The sequence below is a fragment of the Mustelus asterias genome, chromosome 23 (genome assembly GCF_964213995.1).
Source record: "Mustelus asterias chromosome 23, sMusAst1.hap1.1, whole genome shotgun sequence".
Taxonomy (NCBI): Eukaryota; Metazoa; Chordata; class Chondrichthyes; order Carcharhiniformes; family Triakidae; genus Mustelus; species Mustelus asterias.
In genome coordinates, this window is record NC_135823.1 from 23,709,194 (window position 1) to 23,733,681 (window position 24,488).

Here is a 24,488-nt window from a genome sequence, read left to right on the forward strand (position 1 = left end):
AGTGAGAGCCCAGTGCGGGACAGTGAAGGAAATCAGCGGCCTCCTTCATGGAGTGACTCCCAGGTTGTGAAGATTTAAGAGGCGTTAGGAATAAGGTGGGGGTCACACTGGCGGGATTAAGGATATCGGGTGCCGGGGAGCGATCGAAAAGCTCACAATGTTTAGTTTAATTCGAGTCCCGCTTCCCATCGCTTTTTGAATCCCTTTTCACAAATGCAAGTTGGGATGATCTGGGATACACTGGCGCAATTAAATAATCCAATAAATACTCCAGGGGGAATTTTGCGGCGAATTGAGAAAGGAGCAGTGAGACTCAATGGGAGTGTCACACTCGATGGACCGAGTGGCCTCTATCCTGTGTGCCGTACGATTTTGCGAAAGCAGAGTTTGCCCACTTCCTATTTTGACACGTAGGTGTGACTCGGGTGAAGGGGTCAGGAGTGACTGGGAAACAATCAAAGTTGCAAAAGAAAATTCCCTAGGATGTGAGTGTCTTGTGCATGTGTTGTAGCTTTTCCCAATGCTGTCTTCGGCAACCCCCACAACCCAACCACCACCCGGCAAAAGAAGTGTGTTTAGCTTTAACCCCCCCCCCAACCAAAAATATTGAGGCAAATATTGCTGGCAATTTCTGAAGAAGGACATTGTGGCTGAGAGTTTTAGTAAGGAGTTAGTGTGGACTATATAGTACATTATTCAATAGCAGCTACACTCTGCTGAGTGGGGGGGGGGGGGGGGTGTTACTGTCAGATGTTTTTGTTTTCGTCCATTGGTTTAGAAACATTGGCAAAATTGCTGATCTGGAACTTTACTTCTCGAGAGTCCGCCGGGATATTGTGCTCCCAGGGTTCCTGGATCAATAATTGATTAGATACGATGAGAGTTGAGAAAGTATTTTGCCCCAACCCGCGCCCTTTTTCGCGTATGTGGATTTCGGCACATTGTCTCGCAGCAACTGCTGAATCCGCTCGGAGGAGAACCCCTTGTGTTCTGTTACAGAAAACCATGTGTCGAACAAGCAGCGGCCAAGCCAGAAGCAAGGGCGCTTTATGCTGAAGTTTCCCCCCCACCCCCTCCCTATCCAGTTGATGTGCTAAAGCGTGTTCAGGAGCAGTCACCCATTGCTATTTGTACTGGGGGTTCACACCCACCTCAGGCGGCGCGGCCCCCAGCGCTATGGAAGGAAGTTGGGAGCAGGCGGTTTGACTGATGTCGCCACTGTCAGCCCTGGCTACAGCCCCGAAATTCTCTCCCTAAATCTTCTCAAAACAAACAAAAAAAATACCCCATTTGAACAAGCTTGTGGGTCACCTGTGTCTCTAGGTTAAATTACCCCGATTACACATCTTAAAACTACCATAACCATATGGAAGGAGCCATCTCAATGCAGCTTTTGTAGATTCCCTCTTGCCCTGAGATGCAGCATTGCTGCAACTCAGGGTAACTGCGGGGGCAGTGGTTGGAGGTGGATTAGCAGGTCTTGTGGGGTCCCCTCTGCCCGTCCTGACAAAGTGCCAGGGGGAGTGAAATTGTATGTCAGGTCTTGTTAAATATTCGCCCGCATTTAGAGCGGAGTTTCTATGGAAACACACACTTTCCTCACAGCGGAAGATTGGGGGAAGGAAGGCTAATTGTGAGAAGGGGGAAGATTTGAGAGATTCAGGGGAGAAGGTGGGAGACAGTTCATTCCAGTTTCTGCAGAACAGAGAGAGCTTACTTCGGATGGAACGGGCTGTGTGTTGGGTCAGATGTGCAGATGGGTTTAAAAGTGAGCTCTGGATCTTGGAGTGGACAAGCTTAGAAAAGGAAATCTACAGAGTTCAACTCGATCGGGACTGGTGATGAGATGACATTCTCCGCACCATCGTAAACACCACTGGATATAACCCGGAAACTTTGACCTGTAGTAAGACTGCTTTTAGCCCCAAACACACCGCTGTCTCCACAAAGCCCCTTTGTTTTTATTGCAGCTTCTCAGGAGTTACATTGTTGGGCAAGCAATGCCTGTGGCCTGGTTTAACTGGAAAGCCGGCCAGGAAGGTTGGTGTCGGTGGTGAGTGTGTTCCCCCCCCTCCCCCCGGGGCAGTGTTCTTTGCCAGGGATTGGAACTTGTTCACAGTGCTGGCTGTTCGAAGTCCCAGCGTTTTGCTCTTGTTAAATATTTCCATTGGATTTTATTCCAGTACAGAGAGGGACAAAATAAAACAAAACTGCTGAAAGGGGAGGGGGGGGGGGAGTATCTATATATTTTTTCGAACATTTCAATCCAAACTGGGGCAATCTCTGCTTCGTCCAGCTATTAATAACCCTTTCATTCTGTTCAATGTGTACTCTATTGAGATGTGGTCTGCAGCGCTACGCCTAGTGTAGGTTGACAGTGTCTGCCTGTACTGCAGGCAGTAAAGTATTTTAAAGACATGTTTGTCAGTGTTTCAGTGGTTATGGTGCCGTTTACATTGGGTACCCACAACATTAATTAAAGCAATACACGTAATTATCTGAAATGTCAAGCAGCGATCCCCTTCGCAAGCTTGACACTTGTAAATTACTGCCGTACCAACAGTCTCATTTTATATCTCGATCTTTAAAAAACCCCATCTGTTGGAGGTTTTTTTTTGATCTTGGACCACATCATTACCTTTCACCCCTTTTAAGACATTCGCCCCCACCCCCCAACCAGACCCGGACCACCTTTGTGAGCGAGTACATTAAAAGGATGCATTGGCTGTGCTAAATTCTCCCTCAGTGTACCCGAACAGGCGCCGGAGTGTGGCGACTCGGGGATTTTCACAGTAACTTCATTGCAGTGTCAATGTAAGCCTACTTGTGACACTAATACATATATATTTTTTAAAAACCTTAACGTTTGTGCAGCACGTCAGTGAAATGGCCAACTGTACTTCCATCTGACATGAAGGACATAACTTCCAGTTTAACACATAAGTGGGTAGTTCTGAAAACAAAACTTAATGTGCATACAAGGCCTCACCGCACTCCTAAGCAATTAACACTTCGCTGTCTTGTTGCCCGTGCACCCCTCTATAGGTGGAGCGGGTTATGGGTGAACCTTTCTGGGCAGGCTGTGGCCAAATGGGAGATGTGATGATTTGTAATTGAGAGAAACGGCACCTCTGGAGCAAGTTGTCTGACCTCCTGCAGTTTGGTTTGGGGAGTGAGCGGAGCCCACTTTCTGTGAATAAAAGGGGGGGTTTCTCCTGTCCTGGCCGAACCACATCAATCCAGGTTTGCTTTTAATCAACAGCCGTGGGCTTAGCAGCCGGCAAGCCCATTTGGAAATGTTGATTGTATAGAGCGGTCTGCAGCATTGTTGATATTGTTTAGAATATACAGGTGTGTGTGTGTGTGGGGGGAGGAGGTTTGTTCCAGTACCAGGAGCTGCTAGATCGCAGCTGCAAAATGTTTATTATTTTTAAACTAACTACGGAAAGGGAGAGGCGACAGCACACAGGCGGCTGCTGTGGGTTTCTGTTCTGTACATTGTCATGTTTTCATTGGGAATGTTAAGAGGCCAGGGAGCGGCAATGCTGCACCGATAGTCCCGGTGGCACAGCCAAAAATTCCCAAACCAAACTCCGGTTAACCCGGAGATTCCAGTGGATTTGTTTTTCTTTAGTTTGTTGCTGGGGTGAGATTTTGAGGATCATTCCCCCCCCCCCAACCTTGTTTTGTCCCCTTCCCAGTCGCTCCACAGCGCTTTGGGATAAATCAACCATCCTGGTGGAGGAGTCGCGCGGGGGGGGGGGGGGGGGGTGGAGAAACACAACTACTCTCCGATAAGCCCAAGCAGCCACTGAGCAGATAGCACACATTATCCAGGATCCTGTCCCACCTTGCTTTAACTGCCCTTGAACTGGATGGAAAATGACTCTCTTTGTTAAACTCATGCCAGAAAGACTAAACTCACACTAGCAGTGCAGTATTAATAGCAAGTGGGTGATAGGATAGATGGGAGAATTTCCCTTCACTGACCTGTACAGATGTTATGAAGTCTAGTTGTATATCTTAAGAGCAATTTTCTAACTGTGGAATTTGATAATTTTATGTACAGACAATAATCACGGTGAGGGAGAGTAAAAGGAATCTTTAAAGCTTTTCCCGAAGTCTCCATGGTGCATGCACTTCCACAGCAGCACTCTGTGAGCTTTCCTCTTATCAGTCCAAATGAGTGAGTCTGGCTGACTGCTGGCGGCTCTCCCCTTGGTGCAGGCTCGCTTTTAAAGAGACACAAGGCAGATTCCACTCTGACAGCCCCGTCACTTCATTACAGTCCTCAGCCCCCCTGTGCTCAAATCCCTCGTCATCATTTCTTTAAGCCTCTCTGTTCACTATCCCCCTTCCTCCCCTCCCCTCCCCCCCCCCCCCCCCCCCCCCCCCACCATTCCTTTGACCGGGAGAGTTATAGAAAAAGGAGGGGAAAAATGAATAATGTATAAATCCGTTTGAAATGAGTGCCAATCCATAACTTGGAAAGGCAAAAGCGCTGAGGGTTCTTATTTTCTCAGCCTTTTATTTGTTCAGAGTCAGCAGATTGCCTTATCTCTTTGGTGCATTGCTTTTGGAAAGGGTGGAGGGAGCCATCTGTCTGAACACTTTGTAAATGGTGGGTTATTGAAGTGGGTGAGTTTTGTGTTTTATTGGAGGGGATGTAATGGGGGTGGGGTGGGGTGGGGGGGGTGGTCTATGCCACTAGGCCCAGCAATATAGATTCACATTTTAACCACCAGCCCAGATTAAAACCAGAATCATTGCACTCTCTGTCCAGCCCAGCCTGGTGCTGTACTGGTCTGGCTGTTTAACCCATTTCACCTCAAACTTCAGGAAAACTGTGGCATTACCCTTCCTTCCGACTCCACCTTCCATTTAGAAACAAGTCACAAGGTCAGTCGATGGAAGACGCATTGGGTGTGCTTTTCCTTTCAATGCACCATTGACACCAGGTCAACCTCAGAACCCACAGCGCCTCTTCATGTTTCCATCTTCAGGGTTTCCTGAAGAGGAAAACTGCTGGAGCTGAACTGACACTGACTAAATGTCAATAACCTGGAAATAAACATTCTACTGCTATACACTCGGCAAAAAGCTATGTTTCATTGGTCCCTGTATCCAGATAGAGTCAGAGCAATGCTCTTTATTCCACTGTCCAGTCCGCTTCAATTCAATTCAATTCCAATGCACCATTAAGTCTCAGGAGGTATGTGTATGGTAGTAGACTGGAGTTACACTGCCAACTCCAGTGACACTGTAGTCAGTCATAAATTAAACCCTGCTTCCCACCCAGCTCCTTTATAATGGTAATATTATAACATTAAGAGTCTGAAGCACACCATGTCCAAATGCAGCAAGACCTGGACAATGTTCAGGCTTGGGCTGACTCATGGCAGTAACATTTGGGCCACACAAGTGCCAGGCAATGACCATCACCAACAAGAGAGGATCAAATCATTGCCTCTTGATATTCAATGGCATTACCATTGTTGAACCCCCCCTCCCCCCCACTATGAACATCCTGTGGGGTTTACCATTGACCAGAAACTAAACTGGACTAGCCATATAAATATATGACCACCAGAGCAGGTCAAAGGCTAGGAACCCTGTGATGAGTAACTCACCTCTTGAGTCCCTAAAGCCTGTCCACGATCTACAAGGCACAAGTCAGGAGTATAATGGAATACTCTCCACTTGCCTGGATGAGGGCAGCTCCAACAACACTCAAGAAGCTTGACACCATCCAGGACAAAGCAGCCCGCTTGATTGCCACCCCTTCCACAAACATTCACTCCCTCCACTACCGATGAACAATGGCAGCCGTGCGTACCATCTATGAGATGCACCGCAGGAACTCACCAAGATTCTTTTGAAGCATCTTCCAAACCAATGACCACTATCATCTAGAAGGACAAGAGCAGCAAATAAATGGGAACACCATTACCTGGAGGTTTCCCTCCAAGTCACTCACCATTGTGACTTGGAAATATATCACTGTTCCTTCATTATTGCTGGGTCAAAACCCTGGAACTCCCCCTCTAACAGCACTGTGGGTGTATCTACACCTCAGGGAGTATATTTTGGTTCACAATGGCAACTTGGAATAAATGCTGGTCTAGCCAGCGACACATCCACATCCCATTAATAGATAAGACGAAATTAAGAAGGAAGCTTAGAAATTGCCGCAGTAGGTGCCTGGGTACTTCTAACTGCAAATCCATATTGACCTGCAGTTGTACCGCATTTGGTGTGAATGTAAAGCAAAATGAGGTTGATCCCCAAAGGGTGCTCATACAGTTGGGTTTAGGTGCTGGGTGGTTACACTGGGGACAGACTTCCCAAACATTGCTGCCATTTTTACGTCAATACGCTCCCATACCCACTTGGCGTTGAGAATTATGACAGTATAGCTGTGTTCTAGATGAAGCCACTTTGAAATGCTGACATGTAATTCATTGACATAGTTTGAAATTCAGTTTTTTTTAAAACATAAAATTCTTTTGGCTTTGTATCACCAAATAAGCATAGACTATCACTGAATCTTAGAACAAAATATTCTCAGGCAAGACCAGCACTTATTACTGTCTTTGAGAAGGTGGTGGTGAGCCGCCTTCTTGAACTGCAGCAGTCCGTGTGGTGATTGTACACCCACAAGTAGGGAGTTCCAGGATTTTAATCTGCATCAATGAAAGGGTGCCGATATGTAGCCAAATCTGCGATTGTGTGACTTGTGATGTGAAATACAGACACCGGCCCTGGGAGGCACGAAACAGTTCCTTCTTAACCCAAATTTGAGGTGGCCTTGGGAATGGAGAATGGAGTAATGGCCATCTAGGGAAAAGACCCTGCAAAAGCTTTTAGTCTTGGGGCATCCTTTTTGGAAGGTGGTAATTTGAAAGTGGAGACTGATGTGTTTTATTAGCAGTTAGTGGGGTGTGTCTGTCAACGGCAAAGTGTCTGTGACATCTCTCTAACACCCTCTGACTCTAACACTCCTCGACAGAAAAGCAATCAGAAGCATCCAAAAAAACCTCTCTTCAGTCTTAGGTGATAATAAAATTGGTTTCTATGATTTCTTTTTCTAACTTTGTCGCTAATGAATTGTTGTGACCAGATACGTTATGGTTACATCTGACTGATAAGAGCAGGAAATGGTTATTAATCTCCAAAGTGAGACTAACTGTGGCAATGGTCAAGGGAATATAGTAACAATACAGGAAATTCAGAGGCTGCTCGTCTGAAATATTACTGCCTTCAGACCAACATATGAAGAAGTGCTATCACATTAGTAATTATATGCAAATCATTCAAAGAAAATGTATTGACAGAAGCAGTATTTGAAATCATTTTGGGGTTCTATCAACTCGAATCTCCCTTTCTTGCCCTGGATGTTAATCAATGCAAAACCAATCCTGAGAACACTTGAGTTTCCAGTGTGCAATAATATTGCTCAAGCGTATCTGTAACAGTAACTACTCCCCTCCCTCTTTTAAAATTTGTACTTTCTAACCTTTGATAGCTAAAGTAAACCATTCTTACCCTCACCAAGAAATATAAAAAGATTCTTTGAAATTGGTCTGATTGTATCTCTGAGCAATGAGGTTTTCTGTGCTGTAAGCAGCGTGCAAATGTGGCAGAAGGAAAATACTGATAAAAGCCCCATTCCTTCTAGGTGAGAATGCCTGTATAATACAGATCCTGCGGAACAGAAGGCATAAACTGCTTCAGTGCTGAATTCCCGAGGGATAATAGAGAATTCAGCAGCGGAGTAGTTCATCTTTCCCTTTGTACACAACATCCCTTGTATATACCCAACTCTGCCAAAGTAAAAGACTTCAGTTTACATCTGAGACATCCTTACAGTGAAACATTTCGTCCTGAGTTGTGTAAATCTCACAGTTTTATTTTTTTTCTCTGTTAGCACCACGCAGCTTTATGTTTGTGGGTGTGATAATCCAGTTTCTCACAGGATTAATATTCAACTTGTGTACTATCCAGAATGATGACTCACATATGTGAAATGACACTTCGATGGTCCCAGAAGTAGCTTAAAGGCGGAATTATTGCTTCGGTGGAGGCTGCGCACATTATAGGATTTGCTGTCCCTGAATAGTATCAGTGCATTCTAGATACTTTTTCACTCAAGCGAAAGGCCATTATATCCTACATCGTACATACATATGTACGGACCCACCCTCCACTTTGTTTGCATTTAAAGTCAGGTGAGCTGAAAGAATTTCTCCAAATAGAAAAGTGAGACTTTTGGTCACAAGTGATTTTATTTTGTTTGTGGGTGAAGACTGCCTGGACATGTTTTGACAGGAGGGCATTCGACAGAACTGGCAAAGCATTAATTGTTTGGGACTGCGGTGGGGCCCTGTTTGCACATTAACTTTTTCTCAGAACTATCTGCTTATGTGTTAAACTGGGAATTATGTCCTTTATTAGCCCTGACAGGGACTCTGTTCCTTTACAGTGTTTGCCTTATGTTCTAGCTTTAAAAGGCAATCTCTTTCTTGGCAAAGGTTTAATTGCCTCATCTTGAGTTTTCTGCAACCCTTGGGAGATTGCATAATACACAACAGTACTAGATACAAAATGTTTTTAATGTCCATGCTAACTCCAGTGAATGGTTTCTTACATTTCACAGAGCCTGACTCTGTTTCTCATCACTAAGCATATACAAGATTGTGCAAGTCAGCCTTAGTGCTAAACATTATACTGGGGGATAGAAATGTGTGTTTGTGTGCATGTGCGTGTTTGTGCCTGTCTGTATGTGTCTACCTGTTTGAGTGTGAGTACGAATGTGTGAGTGTGTCTATATGTGTGTGTCTGCATCTGTTTGAATGTGTGTCCGTCTTATGTGTCTCTGTGAGTAGGTATGTCTGTGGCTGTGTGTGTGCATGTGAGTTTGCATGTGTGCCTGTGTGTGCATGCATGCATCTGTCAGCATGTGTGTTTGTGTGTGTGGGTGCGTACGTGGGCGTCTGCAACCATTTACTTTAAAAGAACTCTAAATGCTAGGCTATATTCAAAGGAAGGAAGTCTGCTTGCTTGGATTTTAGTCTTTTGAAGACTGATATTTTGTCCCACCTATAATAGCATGTTTTGATATTTTTCAGTGTACTTAAATGCACAAAAGTATTGTTCAGTGAAATCATGCTTTGCTCAAATTTTGCTTTGCAAGGTCAAATCTGTTATATACTATCACTTTGTTCAGTTCAAAATAGAGCACAAAATTAAAATGGTACTGTATGCCGAAAACAGATTAAAGATCCTATATTTTCCACTAAAAGTTTCTTGCACAATAAAACTCAAAGCCTTTGCACAGAATGAGAATCATGATATTTTGTGACATATAATAGCCATTTACTGACATCACTACGAGCTTCTGATAAGGTCCTGGCCAGCCCGCAATGTGCCATGTAGATTATTGGCAACTGTGGAACAATATTATTATAGAAATAGATACTTGGCTAATGAATTTGTCCTTGAGGTGGTCTGGACACAGTAATATAATGTCCATGAACTTTATCCCATGGTTGCGTTGTCCTACAGAGGCCAGCTAGTTACATTGCAATAACAGAGCAAACAGGGGAATATATTATTAGCTTTTCAGTTTACTAGCTGTGTAGTTGATGCGCACACACGCACAAACACACACATCTGAATATGATCAATCCTGCTGGCACTTGTATTTGATTGTTTATACGCCAATATGTTTAGTATCGCCCAAATTCTTGATTTAATCAGGAATGGATTGAGTATTCGATTACAAAAATAATTGACTGCCATGGCTCTAATAAAGATTAATGGGGTACCCCAAAAGAATAAAGGTGTTGGTGGCCTAACAAGAGGTAACAATGATTTATTGCACAGTTCAGCTGTGGCCAATAAATCTGTATCTGTTATTCTAATGAAAGCTCTGACCTTTCTCCCCTTGGTGAAAGATTCTTTAACTTTTTAACATGGCATCAATTACCAAATTATGTTTCAACTGGAATTTCCACAATGCAAAATGGTGAGTGTTTTCTGAGCCGCTGCAATATTTAACTTTAGAAGATAGCTGCCTTTACCCCCCCCCCCCCCCCCTCCACTCTTCCACTGTTTCCAGCTGCTGTTTATTCAAAAAAGGCCAGATTTGATTTTTAATATTCAACAGCTTCACTGCATATAATTTACTTTAAAGAAAAATCTAAAAAAGTTTTTGGCATATTTTTCAAGCTCCCCAAAGACTTTCTGCTTAAAGCTGAAGTCGGTTTAATAATAATGGCAGGTCACCTAAACTATGAGCTACTAATGCGAGTGAAGAGCTTCTTTCCACTCTTTTGAAGAATTAACAAACGTATGTTAAAATACATGAGTTAGAAAGAGTACAGTTTTTGATGCTGGGAAAAGCCTTCGCTCATGTGTAGCTGAAAATCCTCATCCATGCCTTTGTTGCCTCTCTTGACTAGCCTCTCATCTTCTACTCTCTGTTACTGAAGCTCAGCCAAAACCCTGCTGTCCCTAAACCCTAACTCGGACCAAATTCCTTTTCACCCGTGATCCCGCCCCCGTGCTCACATTGGTCCCATTCTTCTGTCTGTAACTTGGTCAGATGGTCATTCCTCATAGAATCATTGAATCCTACAGAGCAGAATGAGGCCATTCGGCCCATCAAGTCTCCACTGACCACAATCCCACCCAGCCCCTATCCCCATAACCTCATGTATTCACCCTGCTAGTCGCTCTGTCACGAAGGGGAAATTTAGCATGGCCAATCCATCTAACCAGCATGTCTTTTGGACTGTGGGAGGAAACCGGAGCACCCGGAAGAACCCCACGCAGACACGGGGTGAACGTGCAAACTCCACACAGATAGTGACCCAAGCCAGGAATCGAACCCGGGTCCCTGGCGCTGTGAGGCAGCAGTGCTAACCATTGTGCTACCGTGCCACCCCTGAGGAACTCATGACAGCAAATGTTGACGGGCTGGCTGATCATGGAGAGTGGCACTGTTGAGGCTGGTTCCTGTCACCACCTTTCATCCACCTACCCACTGCGCCCTATGACCACTTGAGAAAACATTTCACCTGGTTCATTTCATGAATCTGCCATGTAACCCGATGGGAAATTGGGGAGTGAAGGTTCTGAGCTGCACCTCAGTATTCAATCTTTTTTTTAAATGGTGCTTGGCTTTAACTTTGTCTGGTGATTTTCACCATAGCCCCTAAAGTATTGGTTTGTCCAGGCTGGCTGAACAAACTGCTGTCTTTAAGTTGAGAGAAGGTTTGACACCAGGGCACAACAGGGATACAGGTTCACAAACTGAAGGATTTAGTCACCCACGGCTGCTGAATCAATCTGCCAGGAGTCCCAGATCCGCAGACTAAAGTCAGCTACTGTGCTCTGGACAGCTTCACTCCAACAGGGTCTCACTGGAGAATGCAAACAGCACAGGATGGAAGCCACTTCACGTCAGGCTGTCAGTTTCAAACCATTTCTCTTCAGCTGCAGAATGCACTGAAATACCGCAACACTGTGTAAGATTTCAATAATCATGCGGAGAATAAGGAGCAATTGCATTCATGTAAAGAGAAGCGGCAGCATGGCGTTTCATTATCCACCAATTCTACAGATAAACTGAAGCCACAACCGTTACCTGCGGCTTACACTTCAGTAATAGATCATTCAGCTGTTTCAAATCTCATTACTCAAATAAATAACAACAACTTGCATTCGTAGATCACTTTGAATATAACGTCCCAACCTGCTTCATGGCTGTATTATCGGACAAATATTGACACCAAGCAGCATGAGATCTTAGAGTAGGGATAGAGGTGGAAAGGGAGGGTAAGAGGGTTAGGGAGGGGCCAAAGGATGGGGCATTGGACACCGTGGATTTCAACAACCTGTTTGAACAAGTCCCTGGCAGACCAATGCAATTCAAATTACACAAATTTGCACTTTAAATATCAATTAGTTCAACCATTTTGTGACTGGGTTTACAATAGAGCAAATTTCTTTTCTCATTTTAATATCAGTTTCTCTTGATAATTGCATCATCAATTTTCCTTAAACCTGCAGTTTTGCAGAGATATGTATACCCTGTTAAAGGAACCAATAGTTTTCATATTACTGTATTTTCAGTGTGGATGAAACTTTCAAAACCCCCGGTATAAATTACATCACAGAACTTTCGAGGAGAGAGACACGTGGAAATTGTAAAGTGTTTGGTTTGAGTTTTCAGTTCTGGTATATTAACAACTTGTATTTACGTTGTACCTTCAACTCGAATAAAACATTCTGAGGTGGGGGCTTCACAGGAATATTATCAAAGTAGTTTAATACTGAGCTACATGAGGAGATATAGACTAGATTTTGATTTGATTTATTATTGTCACATGTATTAACATACAGTGAAAAGTATTGTTTCTTGCATGCTATACAGATAGCATACCATTCATAGAGAAGGAAATGAGAGAGTGCAGAATGTAATGTTACAGTCATAGCAAGGGTGTAGAGAAAGATCAACTTAATGCAAGATAAGGCCATTCAAAAGTCTAACAGCAGCAGGGAAGAAGCTGTCTTGACTCAGTTGGTACGTGATCTGAGCCTTTTGAAAGAACATACATCTATTTAGAGGTTTCTACATCCATAGCACATCCAAAAGTCATTTACACTCAATAAATTGCCTTTGCAGTGAAGTCACTGTTGCTATATAGGCAAATTTGACAGTCAATTTATGTAAATTTCTTTGCATCCGTTCATGGAATGTGTGGGGGGGGGGGGTCACTATAGCCCGTCCCTAATTGTTCTTCAACCGAGGGAATTTAAGAATCAACCACAATGCTGTGGGTCGGGAGTCACAGGTAGGCCAGACCAGGTAGGGATGACAGATTTCGTGACGGAAGAAGGTGGAAGAGAGTATGTTCGGGGTGCGTGGGGTCCTTGATTATGCTGGCTGCTTTGCCAAGGCAGCGGGAAGTGTAGACAGAGTCAATGGATGGGAGGCTGGTTTGAGTGATGGACTGGGCTTCATTCATGACCTTTGTAGTTTCTTGCGGTCTTGGGCAGAGCAGGAGCCCATACCAAGCTGTGATACAACCAGAAAGAATGCTTTCTACGGTGCATCTGTAAAAGTTGGTGAAAGTCGTAGCTGACATGTCAAATTTCCTTAGTCTTCTTTAGTCTTAGGTGATCAAAAGCATACTCAAAAGAGGTCAGTCGTAATTAGTGTCTGAATGGAGGAAAGAGAGGTTTAGGCGGAGAATTGCAGAGCTTGGAGCCTAGGCTCGTGAAAACATGGGTAGCAATGGTAGGGCAATGAAAATTCAGAATGCTCAGTAAATTCATGCAATATAATGGTTAGGTCCAGTCTGGTGTGACATAAGTGTATATGGGTGGAGGTATACTGTATTTCCCAGGACATCTTGTAGGAATCTACTTGATTGACAAAGAAAGAACATACATCTATATAGAGATTTCTACATCCATAGCACATCCAAAAGTCATTTACACTCAATAAATTGCCTTTGAAGTGAAGTCACTGTTGCTATGCAGGCAAATTTGACAGCCAATTTGTGTAAATTTCTTTGCATCCGTTCATGGGATGTGGGGGGAGGGGGGGGGGGGGGTGGCGGGGTCATTATAGCCCGTCCCGAATTGCTCTTCAACTGAGGGACGGTAGCACAGTGGTTAGCACTGCTGCTTCACAGCTCCAGGGACCTGGGTTCGATTCCCGGCTCGGGTCACTGTCTGTGTGGAGTTTGCACATTCTCCTTGTGTCTGCATGGGTTTCCTCCGGGTGCTCCGGTTTCCTCCCACAGTCCAAAGATGTGCGGGTTAGGTTGATTGGTCATGCTAAAAATTGCTCTTGGTGTCCTGAGATGCGTAGGTTAGAGGGATTAGTGGGTATATATGTAGGGATATGGGGGTAGGGCCTGGGTGGGATTGTGTTCGGTGCAGACTCGATGGGCCGAATGGCCTCTTTCTGTACTGTAGGGTTTCTATGTTCTATGTTAATCAATCACATTGCTGTGGGTCGGGAGTCACAGGTAGGCCAGACCAGGTAAGGATGACAGATTTCCTAAACGACATTAGTGAACCAGATGGATTTTTATGACAATCAACAATGGTTTCATGGCCATCACCCGTGTCAGCATGGGTTTCCTCCGGGCGCTCTGGTTTCCTCCCATTGTCCAAAGATGTGCAAGTTAAGTGGATTGGCCATGCTAAATTGCCCCTCAGTGTCCAAAGCTGTGTAGATTAGGTGGATTGGCCATGGTAAATGCGCAGCCTCGATAGGCTGTGTGGCTTCCTTCTGCACTGTAAGGATTCTATTGTTCTATTAGACTTTTAATTCCAGGTTTTTATTGAATTCAAATTTCACCTATCATGGTGCGATTTGAACAGGGTCCCCAGAGCATTGCACTGGGTCTCTGGATTACTAGTCAAGAAACAATACCGCTACACCACTGCCGTCCCAAATGAGATAAAAGACCAGGTAGTCTGTGACAGTGTTAGTTGGGGAATCAATATTGACCAGTACACATGGGGACTAGCATATAATACTTTCAATGGGATCTTTTAGGTGCAAATGAATAGGGTCTCAATTTAATGTAACGTTAAATGATTCAGGATACAGCACATATGATTATGCAGTGTCCTAAGTATTACTTGTGTGGATTGGTTATACTGGACATTCTAACAAACGAGTGTTCCAATGTGCAGAATGATCATGTTTGCTGCACATGTTATGGAATAGTGACGAGATCCTATTCCACGATGCATACCATTGTGCTGACGCCATGTTCCATCCAGACCAAATGTCTTCATTGTCACATGGGCAATATAACTATTGCATAATGAAGAAATATGTCTCCAGGTCTATCCCGGATGCAAGCACTAGAACCAGTAGGAGTAAGGAAACACTCGTGGACCAGTAAACTTGGCGATTAACAATAATACTGGTCAAATGGAACAGATTGCGGCATTCCATGTCACGCTAATTTTTTAAAAAACACTTCAACTATATATTTTTTCATGAAACAAAAGTGACTTTGAGCCAGTGTAAATGGAAATTTGATCTCAATGAGATCACAGTCGACATGCTCCCCCACACAGCACTGCTGAAGAACAGGTAAACCTATTAACAGTATCCAGCAGAATCTGTCTCAGGTTGGCACATCTTTGAATAAACATTCCCCAGCACTGCTGCAATTAATAGATGTTCCAGTCATGAGTCCAGTGTGAAAGCAACTGAGGAAAAGAACAAAGCGTCTGTATAAAGAGCTGGGAGTTACAAAAATGAAAATTAAACAAGTTATCCTTCATAGCAATAGTGAAGGCTGTGATGTTATTTGTAAAGCCTGTGTTTGATAATTTGAAATGCTCCCCTCAAGTTGACTACCTTCTTTCCCAGGAGGCCGTGACTTGTGGTTGGGTACATGGCTATAGCCTCCCAAACAAACGGACCATTCTTCACACATGGATCTGGAGTGTCAGCAGAGAGAGCCTTTCCACATCTATACTTTTTAGCCTGAGTTAATGCACAGTAATCAGGAGCAGGAATCCTGACCAGCTGAGCCAAAACAAACCTTACGTCGTGTCTCTCCTGCCATTTCATCCACCACTACCTCTCCTCGGCTCGTCTCCAGGGCACCCAGGAGCAACACGTTCACATTGAGCAATTCCTGAACATGTATAATTGAAACTCTGTTTCTTAAATTCACATTTTAACTCCCCCGCCAACTCCCAGTGACATGGAGTCCTTACTGAGGTAGAGTTTCATGGATGCTGGGCACCAGCCATTGCACATGTCTGAGCAATGGCAGTGGGTGTTGGCACAATATTCATCCACACAGAGGGAGGCATCATAGCCAAACTCCTACAAGATTTCTCTGGACACACACACATAAACACACACACACATGCAAAAACACAAATATGTAAATCCACACGTAAACATACTCACACATATGTGCATAAACATACACACATGCGTAAAATACACACACGCACATAAACACAAACATATAAACCCACACACATATGTGCATAAATATACACAAGCGCATAAACATACACACACATTAGCACAAACATGTAAACCCACACATAAGCATACACACATAAACACACACATACATGTAAACACACATACACATGTAAACACACAAGTAATCAAATGCACGTACATGTAAACACACACGTAAGCAAACACACGCACACATACACAATTACTGCATAACCAAACCTGGAAACTTGGCCAATCTGTTCTCTTCCTTACTGAGGAGAATTGTATCTGGCTCAGATCAGCAGAAGCCAAGGGTTAAATCGTTCACCTTCCCAGGCTATAGGCCTCAACCATTCATTGCTGGAACCTGTGCAGATATTGGGGAAGGCTGGTGGGGAGGTTACAATCTGACTTCCTAAAATTTGCACCGCACTGGTGGCGGAAGCTGAATAGAGAGATGCAGTCGAATGTTTTGTGATGCAGTCGACACTGCAGAAGCATTCAGGCCTGAAAGGATCACCACTTTGCTGGTAATGACACATGCTCAGTGCACGCTCTCTGCCAAATGCTTTTGTTTTTGTAAACAAATGTTACTTGTCTGATGAGAGTCGAGTCTGCCCATAATCCCCAGGTTTTTAACAGAATCAAGCAGATTGTTTCTGAAATGCTCCTTGTGGTTTAGTGGCTGTGACTTCCTGAACACTAAAAATGGAACCAAGTGGTGGCTTTGTGGAGATGCACTCCGGTGATTTGATTGCGGTTTGGGAGTGTTTCACCTAGGACCGTCTTTGGAGAATTCCATGTGTCGAACGCACGCTATTGAATCTCAAACTGGGTGCACCAGAGCATATCTAATCATGGAAAGACATCTCTTGAAAGTGGTATTGCTGAGGAAGGTGTGGTGTATAATCTGCACTCGACAGGGGGCTGAAGATAATTACTATTCCCTGAAGAGATTATAGACATCAGCACCAGGACGCAATTATTAACTCTTTACAAACAGAGAGCAGGGGGAAAAGGGATTGACATCTGGAAAAATGCCTGTCTGGCAGAACCTTGCTGATAAGATGAAGCCAGATAAATACATCAGCGAGAAAGAAATGGAAGATTATGTCGATTGAGTTTCTCACAGTAAAGCGGGAGGGGGATGGGCACCGGCATGGGTCAGTCAGGCTGAATAACCTGTTTCTGCGGTTTAAGACACTATAGAATTTGGCAGTGTGGATTTCCTTACGTTTTGGCAGTTTTGTATCCACCTTTCATTCAAAGAGACTTTTTAACCAGCTCTGTCTGAACCACTTGCCTTTCTATCTCATCTCAAACTTGGCAAAAACATCTTTGCAGAGACATGATGCTGATGAGGAACCAGAGGAGGAGCGATCGAGAGGGCTGACTGGTAGTTTGGTCAAATAATTCAGTTTTCAGGAGGCCTCTTGGAGAAGGTTGTAGAGAGGCGGAGGGGTTTACAGACGCAATCCCAAAGCGTGGGGTCTTGATGATTGAGAAGGTAAAGCCCCTAGAAATTGAGTCAGGCGAATGAAGAGTTTAGGGAGATAACACATTACATAGGGTGGTTTTATAGTTTGGGGCTGGAGGAGGTTACAGGGATGGTGAGAGGCACTAACATAGAGGCATTTGGATTCATAGAATCCCTACAGTGCAGAAGGAAGCCATTCAGCCCATCGTGTCTGCACTGACTCTCCAAAAGAGCATCTTACTCAGGCCCACCCTCTGCCCTATCCCTGTAACCCCACACATTTACCATGGTTAGTCCCCCTAATGTATACATCTTGGGATACTAAGGGGCAACGTAGCGTGGCCAATCCACCTAACCCGCACATCTTTGGACTGTGGGAGGAAACCCATGCAAACACGGAGAGAATGTGCAAACTCCACACAGTCACCCAAGGCCGGAATTGAACCCGGGTTCCTGGCACTGTGAGGCAGCAGTGCTAACCACTGTGCTGCCATGCTGTCTGGAGCAAAAGCAACAAAGCAGATTTTAAATGTGAGGCACTGGTGGTTAGAGGGCCACTGCAGGCCAAGGAAGGTAAGGATGGTGGATAAGAAGGACTTGGCAGAAAAAAGGCAGCGGAATGTTGGTCGATGTGAATTGGAGGATCAAAAGTAAAGACGCGGAGTTTGGGCGAAGGGGTGTGAGTGAGGGTTTCAGCGGCAGATTGACAGAGGTGGGGACTTGGCAATCCCTGGGATATGGGGGTTGGAACCTCAGTTCGGGTTGAATAGGACAGAGGTTTGAGGTGGAACTCTGGAAAATGTCCTGAACCAGCCCCTGGCAGCTAACATGGTTAAATTCAACTTTGATGCAAACGTCCACAGCGTTCCCGTAGGCAAAGGGAGGTGGATATAGGCACGGATGAGAGCAAACTGATACACTGACAGCAGTCTATGGAATCTGACCCAAACCATGGGGTGGCATGGTGGCACAGTGGTTAGCACTGCTGCTTCACAGCGCCATGGACCTGTGTTCGATTCCTGGCTTGGGTCACTGTCTGTGTGGAGTTTGCATGTTCTCCCCGTGTCTGCATGGGTTTCCTCCGGGTGCTCCAGTTTCCTCCCACATTCTGAAAGACGTGCTGGTTTAGGTGCATTGATCCGAACAGACACCGGAGTGTGGCGACTAAGGGAATTTCACAGTAACTTCATTACAGTGTTAATGTAAGCCTTACTTGTGACTAATAAATAAACTTGTAACTTTAATCAATTCTGGTAAAACTAATGTTTTTATGCAGGTTCATGAAAGACCACTCAGAAACACCATTTTGCAGACCTGCTTGAAATTCTAAGTATGTAAGAAACTTGCATTATATGCGGTTGCATTCTCACAACTTTGTAAAGGAGATAACTAAGAATACAGAGTGGACGGAAGTACATGGTACCAATACTTAAGCCTGTCAGCTCCTGCCACATCACCGAGATCGCAAGCTGAGCAGTTTATGCAATGCTCGGTGGCGAAAGACTGGGCAGCAGTTTAGTCCTGGATGCAAATTCCTTTACTGTCTACTTGCTCCACCAGGCCATATTTAGTATCTTTTCCACTCCTCAGTGTGGTTCTGCTGTTCAAATGCCTCTTATGGCAACAGAGCTCTGTTTAAAGGCACATGTGTGAAATCTTCGAGTGACAAGGGGTGCCGGCCGGGGCTGTTCCTAGCGATGATGTGGAGATGCTGGTGTTGGACTGGTGTTGGACACGATGAGAGGTCGCACCACACCGGGGTTATAGCCCACCTAGCGAGGGTGCAAGACATCATGGTTCTCCAACTGCCCAAGCCTCCTGGCCGCTGCAGGTCTTCAGATTTTTAATATTGTTCCAACCTGGGCTTCCTAAACAGCAAAAAATAAATAGGCCCCGGCTAAATGTGGGTTAATGACTGAAGAATCTGATTCACCGAGTTGCTTATATATACGTGTGACACACCTCACAAACACACATGTTAAATGTAGGATCGAATTGCTCCACACCCATCTCACAGTAAGGGCAGCTGCATAGCATTCACCTGAAATGGTGAGTGTTATTTGTACATGTAATTAGACCGCGTCGTGAGCAGATGTGCATGTGAAAAATGTGTGAACAGTCACCATGGAACATTCCAGAACGCAGCAGCTGGAAGCAATGAGCTCGCAGATTTCTGCAGACTTTGGATCGCTCCACTAAAAAGCGCTACGGATTGCAATGTTCCTCAAATAACCCACACCTCCTTTTCGTTTCTCTAGCTTGCATGTAAAGTACAGGGTTGGAATTTGCTAATTGGACAACAAATGGCAGATCTGTTGTTTATTAAAGTCAAAAGGTTAAATGCATCTCCACGGTAAAGGCGAAGGATGTCTCAGTAATTACAGCCCATCATGGTACAATTATAAGTGTTTATTAAAGGTGTCATTGCAACTTGCTAACCATGAGATTGCAGAACAGCTTTCTAAATGTGGATCTTCTCTCACCTTAACCACCAGAAAAAACATGTGTGAAAAGGGGGGGGGGTGGGGGGAACAAAACCATTTATGGTGCCTGAATCTATTTCCTGTTGACTGTGGCGTAGACTAGCTTTAACATGTTCACTTTGGAAAAAAAACAGATGGACACGGGTTTTAGCTCCAGGGCCACCTGCGACTTGAATATGCCAGGTGCTGTTGAGTCTTGTCCGTGTTCCTCCAAGCCACTAGGTGGCAGGCCCTGTGGAAGTCAATCGTTCCTCCAAAATGGTGGAGGGAAGGAGGACTGGAAGGAGAGTAACAGCCAAGAATGATGTCTGTCTCACACTGCAAATATATGTAGTCTGAGCTGCAACGGTAGTGGAGAATTCTGTTCCCTCAGCGGTGCAATGGAAGTTAGGTGCCTTTGTTTACTGTGGGGATGAAAACTTTAAAAATATCCCCTTGTTTTGCCAAATCTCCCCACGATGAAACGTAACGTAGCAGGAATGAGTAAGGATCTCAAATGAAATTAATTCCAGTAACCTATTTTACAAAAGGTGTAGATGCGTAATGGAGCTCAGCAGGAATTTGTAGATCAAAATTTTTGAAAAACAAAATAGCATATTAAACCAGGCACCAGCCTTATTATGTTGTGTATGTTGGTACCCAGGTGTTTTATATATTAAAATATATTCATTTAGTGCCACTGTACTGCATGAATTCAGCATGAGCATTAATACAGTAACAATAATGGATGGGATGTACCCTTAATGAGCCCTGTGATGCCAAGATTAACTGATGGATATTTGGAGTGGTTGAGAATTAATTTGAATTTTCTTTGTGTCATTAAGGTTTTTTTTTGTGAGGCTGGAGTTTTATTTTTGGCTGCAAGTTGTTGCATCATTTCTGAAATGGGTAAATATTAAAGAAACCTGATCCAGACCACGTTAATTGAAATCAGGAAGGTCGGGAGTAGAGGCCAGAAGGAGATACAGCTCCTGTTGTCAGGCATGCGAGGGATTGTAAGATCTATGAAGTTTTGACTCAAGTTTTTTTCCCCCAGAATCTGCTTCCATTGCAGACATATAGTTCTCATTGTTTCCTGAAGGACTCCAGGGACAATTTGGAGCAAATCATCTGTCTTTAAAATCAGTTCCATTTTTTATCCTTCATATACAGTACAAATATGTGGCTCCCTATACCCTTTGACACATATTTGATGATGTTACCGCAGCTCATATCTTTATTTCTCTTGCCTGTAATTCTTGCTTTCTCCTTTGTCCACCCCAGTCCCAATTCTGTCAGGCTGCAGTGCAAGGGAATAGAGCTCGCATTGCAAGTTGAGCTATCTTGTGAACAGTAACAAATGGGAGTTGGATTGACGCAATAAGGGCAATTCTGCCCTCATTTGTGATAATAAATGTTCACGGACATTCAACTCATTTGGAGTAAAGTACAAAGAGAGTCACTTTTTTGGCAAGTTTCACCATCCCTGAACAGATGTGTGGCTCCCACCAGCGTTGACTCTGCCAGGATTGAACTGCAGAGCTCACGGCAGAAAATTACACATCTCCTGTTCCTCCTTTAAACAGCTTAAGTGCTTCTACATTAACGAATCTTCTGTTGTGGTTAAAATATGACAAAGAAATTATATAGTTTTTACAAAAAAATGCCCAGGTGTGCACAGCATGAGGATGATTTAAAAGCCATTTTATATTGTTATTGGAGAATAAAATTGTGAAACCCTTTGCAAAGAAGCTTTCTGTGTGGCAGTGCCTCCAGATTGTTTTCACCTTCCTTGTTGGTCAAACTCTGCAAGCAGGAGTGCCACATCAACAACAACTTGCATTTATATAGCACCCTTAACAGAGCAAAAACACCCCAAGGGGCGTCCCTATCAACTAAAATTTGACACTGAGCTCCAAAAGAAGATGAAGAGGTGCTAGTAACATCTGAGAGCAAAGGAACTCTGTTGATCAAGGTCAGGAGGAGATAGTTGGAATTTCTTGAGTACATAATAAGAAAGTCTGACATTGGTGGGACAGATGGGTGGTAATTGAGGTTGACAAAGAATGTTCTTTTTAAAGAGGCTCACAAACTAGATGAGTGTACCACCGACAAAGATGGTTCCACATCTTCAGAGCAAGATTGAGATCCATGATCTCCAACACCCTCTTAGGGCATAGTACCTGAAGAGACGGGGAGAGGACAGGCAAAGTAAAACTTGCTCGAGGGGATAGTATTTAAGAAGCTTCTTAAAGGTAGGAAGGGAATCAATGGGAGCCAGTGTCTCTGAATGATTTAAAAGCTAAATTTCACCTGGAGACGAGAGTGGGGTGGAGCTGGGAGCCCATTCCTTCCTCGCCCGCGCACACGTTAGCTTCTCATAGACCTCTGTAGGCACATGTCCTTTTCCAGAGTGCAGTAGATGGAACACCGTTTTCAGGGAATACCCACTGACTGGCTCCCAATCTCCAGCCTGCAATGGACAAGGGTTTTGTTTTAAGAAGAGGCGGTTACGACGTCAGCAGCTCTGAAGCTGAGTAATCAATGGGCACGAAGCAGAATGAGTAAGGGAAGGACAAGGGAATGAACTGTGAGGAAGGTTCTGTAGGAATCGCTGCTCCACCAATTAAACCAGATTTATGTGTGTGTGTGTGCGTGCGTTTTATAAAACAAGAACTAACTAGGAGCAAAGCGGCTGGTACACACAAAGAAAACAGACTCTGCTAATGATTGTGACTTAAAGGCTGTTTTATGTTTGCTTTTCACACAGACCCTGGCCCCTTGCTGTAATATGCATTATAAAAAAACTAGTACCAATTTAGATGGTGGCTGTGCAGTTGAGATTGTTCGCAATAATGACAACCGTTTCAGACAGATTCACTATGTTGCAGGTGGGATCTTAAAGTGTTAAATTCAGTCAGGCAGTTTATTGAATGAGAATTTGTTTTTAGTAGCACAGGGATGGAATCTCAGAATCGAGTGTACACCTAAAATAATTTAACCAGCAAATCATTTTAATTTATAACTGCTTTTGGTTATCAATGCAGTTTTTTTTAACCCTCTTTAAATGTTCTCCTCCCCAATTCTCCCTCTTTTAGGATCTCTAGCCCAAGGCATTAATGTCTCTAGTAACATGCTCTGGCGTAGGTCTCCTAATTCTGTCCCAGTTCAGTGATCGGAGCTGAGCACAGTCTCGGTTCTATGTTAGCCAAGTGGTCAATCTAAATCTGGGAGCTGCGAAAGTGAATTCTGGCAGGCTGTTATGTCACAGCTAAGTCTGATCCTCCTGCCGCAGTTCAGTTGATATACTCTTGTCTCTGACACATCAGGGTTCATATCGCACTTGAGCGCAGTGATCCAGGGTGACGCACCGGTGCAGTACCTGAGGGTATGCCGCACTGTCAGAGGTGCCGTCTTTCAGATGAGATGTTAAAGCAAGGCTGTCTCTCAGAAGGGCACTGTTTAAAGAAGAGCAGGAGAGTTCTCCTGCTGTCCTGACCAATATTTATCCTTCAGGGACTATCATTAAAACCGATAATCTGATCACGATCTCACTGCTGTTTGTGGGAGCTTGCTGTGCACAAATTGGCTGCTGCGTTTCCTACGTTACAACAATGACTACAATTCAGAAATACTTCACTGGATGTAATGCATTCTGGGACGTCCTGAGGTTGTGAGCAGCCATAAATAAATACAAGTTCTTTCGTTCGCCTGAACAATAAGCCTGAACATCAGCAAACTCATTTTTTTTTACAGAGTTCTTTCAAGTGACGTGCAGCAAATTATATGACTTGTACAAATGAACTCACAGCGTGTTTCCAATCTAACTTTTACAAGAAAGAAATGAAAGGGAATCATTGTGTTGTCTTGCTTTTTGGGATTGTTCTAGAAGGAAGCCTGGCCTGGGCTTGGCAGGCTTAAAAGGTGACCCGCCTCTCTTTTCAAGCATCACGTACATCCATAACTCTGATTTACGATGCGCATTAAAATATGGCACAATTTACTAACCAGTAAACAAGTCCACACTCGCTCCTGCAATACATTCTGCCCTTAGTTGCAGCATTGGGTTTGAATGTTGGCCTTAATTTCAACATAAGGCTTTACCTCTGGCAGTGGCTTACCTGGGGTTCGGTTGTTAATAGCGGAGGACATCAGGGAACAAAAACACGTTTGATTCCTTTTTTTTTGAAAGTTCCAAAACAAGAGGTGGTGGCAGCAGTGAGTAATCGCGATGAAAATGACCATAGATGTATTTCAAACAGCAGCCTCTCTCCCATTCCCCCCCCGAACTGTCGCTATAAACAACCACATGTCCTTGCTCTCAAGGTTGTTTTCAAGCTGTAATTTAGCCCTGGCAGCACTTGCCTAGGTGCAAGATGCCCGGAGTCAGCACATTGCAGGATATTCTGCGGATGAAGGAGAATGTGAAACTTAGATATTTTTTTGTAACTGGTACGCAGCTCATGTGTGTGTGTAGGGATGTGCGCATTGATATACAATCTACCTTTAATCCAAAGTCACTTCATTTAACTCATCCATTAAT

General features: G+C 44.1%; 1 protein-coding gene and 1 long non-coding RNA gene across 15 annotated transcripts in view; one reads left to right on the forward strand and one right to left on the reverse strand.

Moving 5' to 3' along the window:
* Positions 1-24,488, forward strand: part of tnrc18 (trinucleotide repeat containing 18) — a 163,640-nt gene that overhangs the window by 8,387 nt on the left and 130,765 nt on the right. The window lies entirely within an intron of this gene.
* LOC144510575 (uncharacterized) lies at positions 18,734-24,287 on the reverse strand. The gene is made up of 3 exons (XR_013500650.1): positions 24,067-24,287; positions 22,259-22,418; positions 18,734-19,351 (listed from the first exon to the last, which is right to left on the reverse strand). It is a non-coding gene; the product is annotated as an uncharacterized LOC144510575 (long non-coding RNA).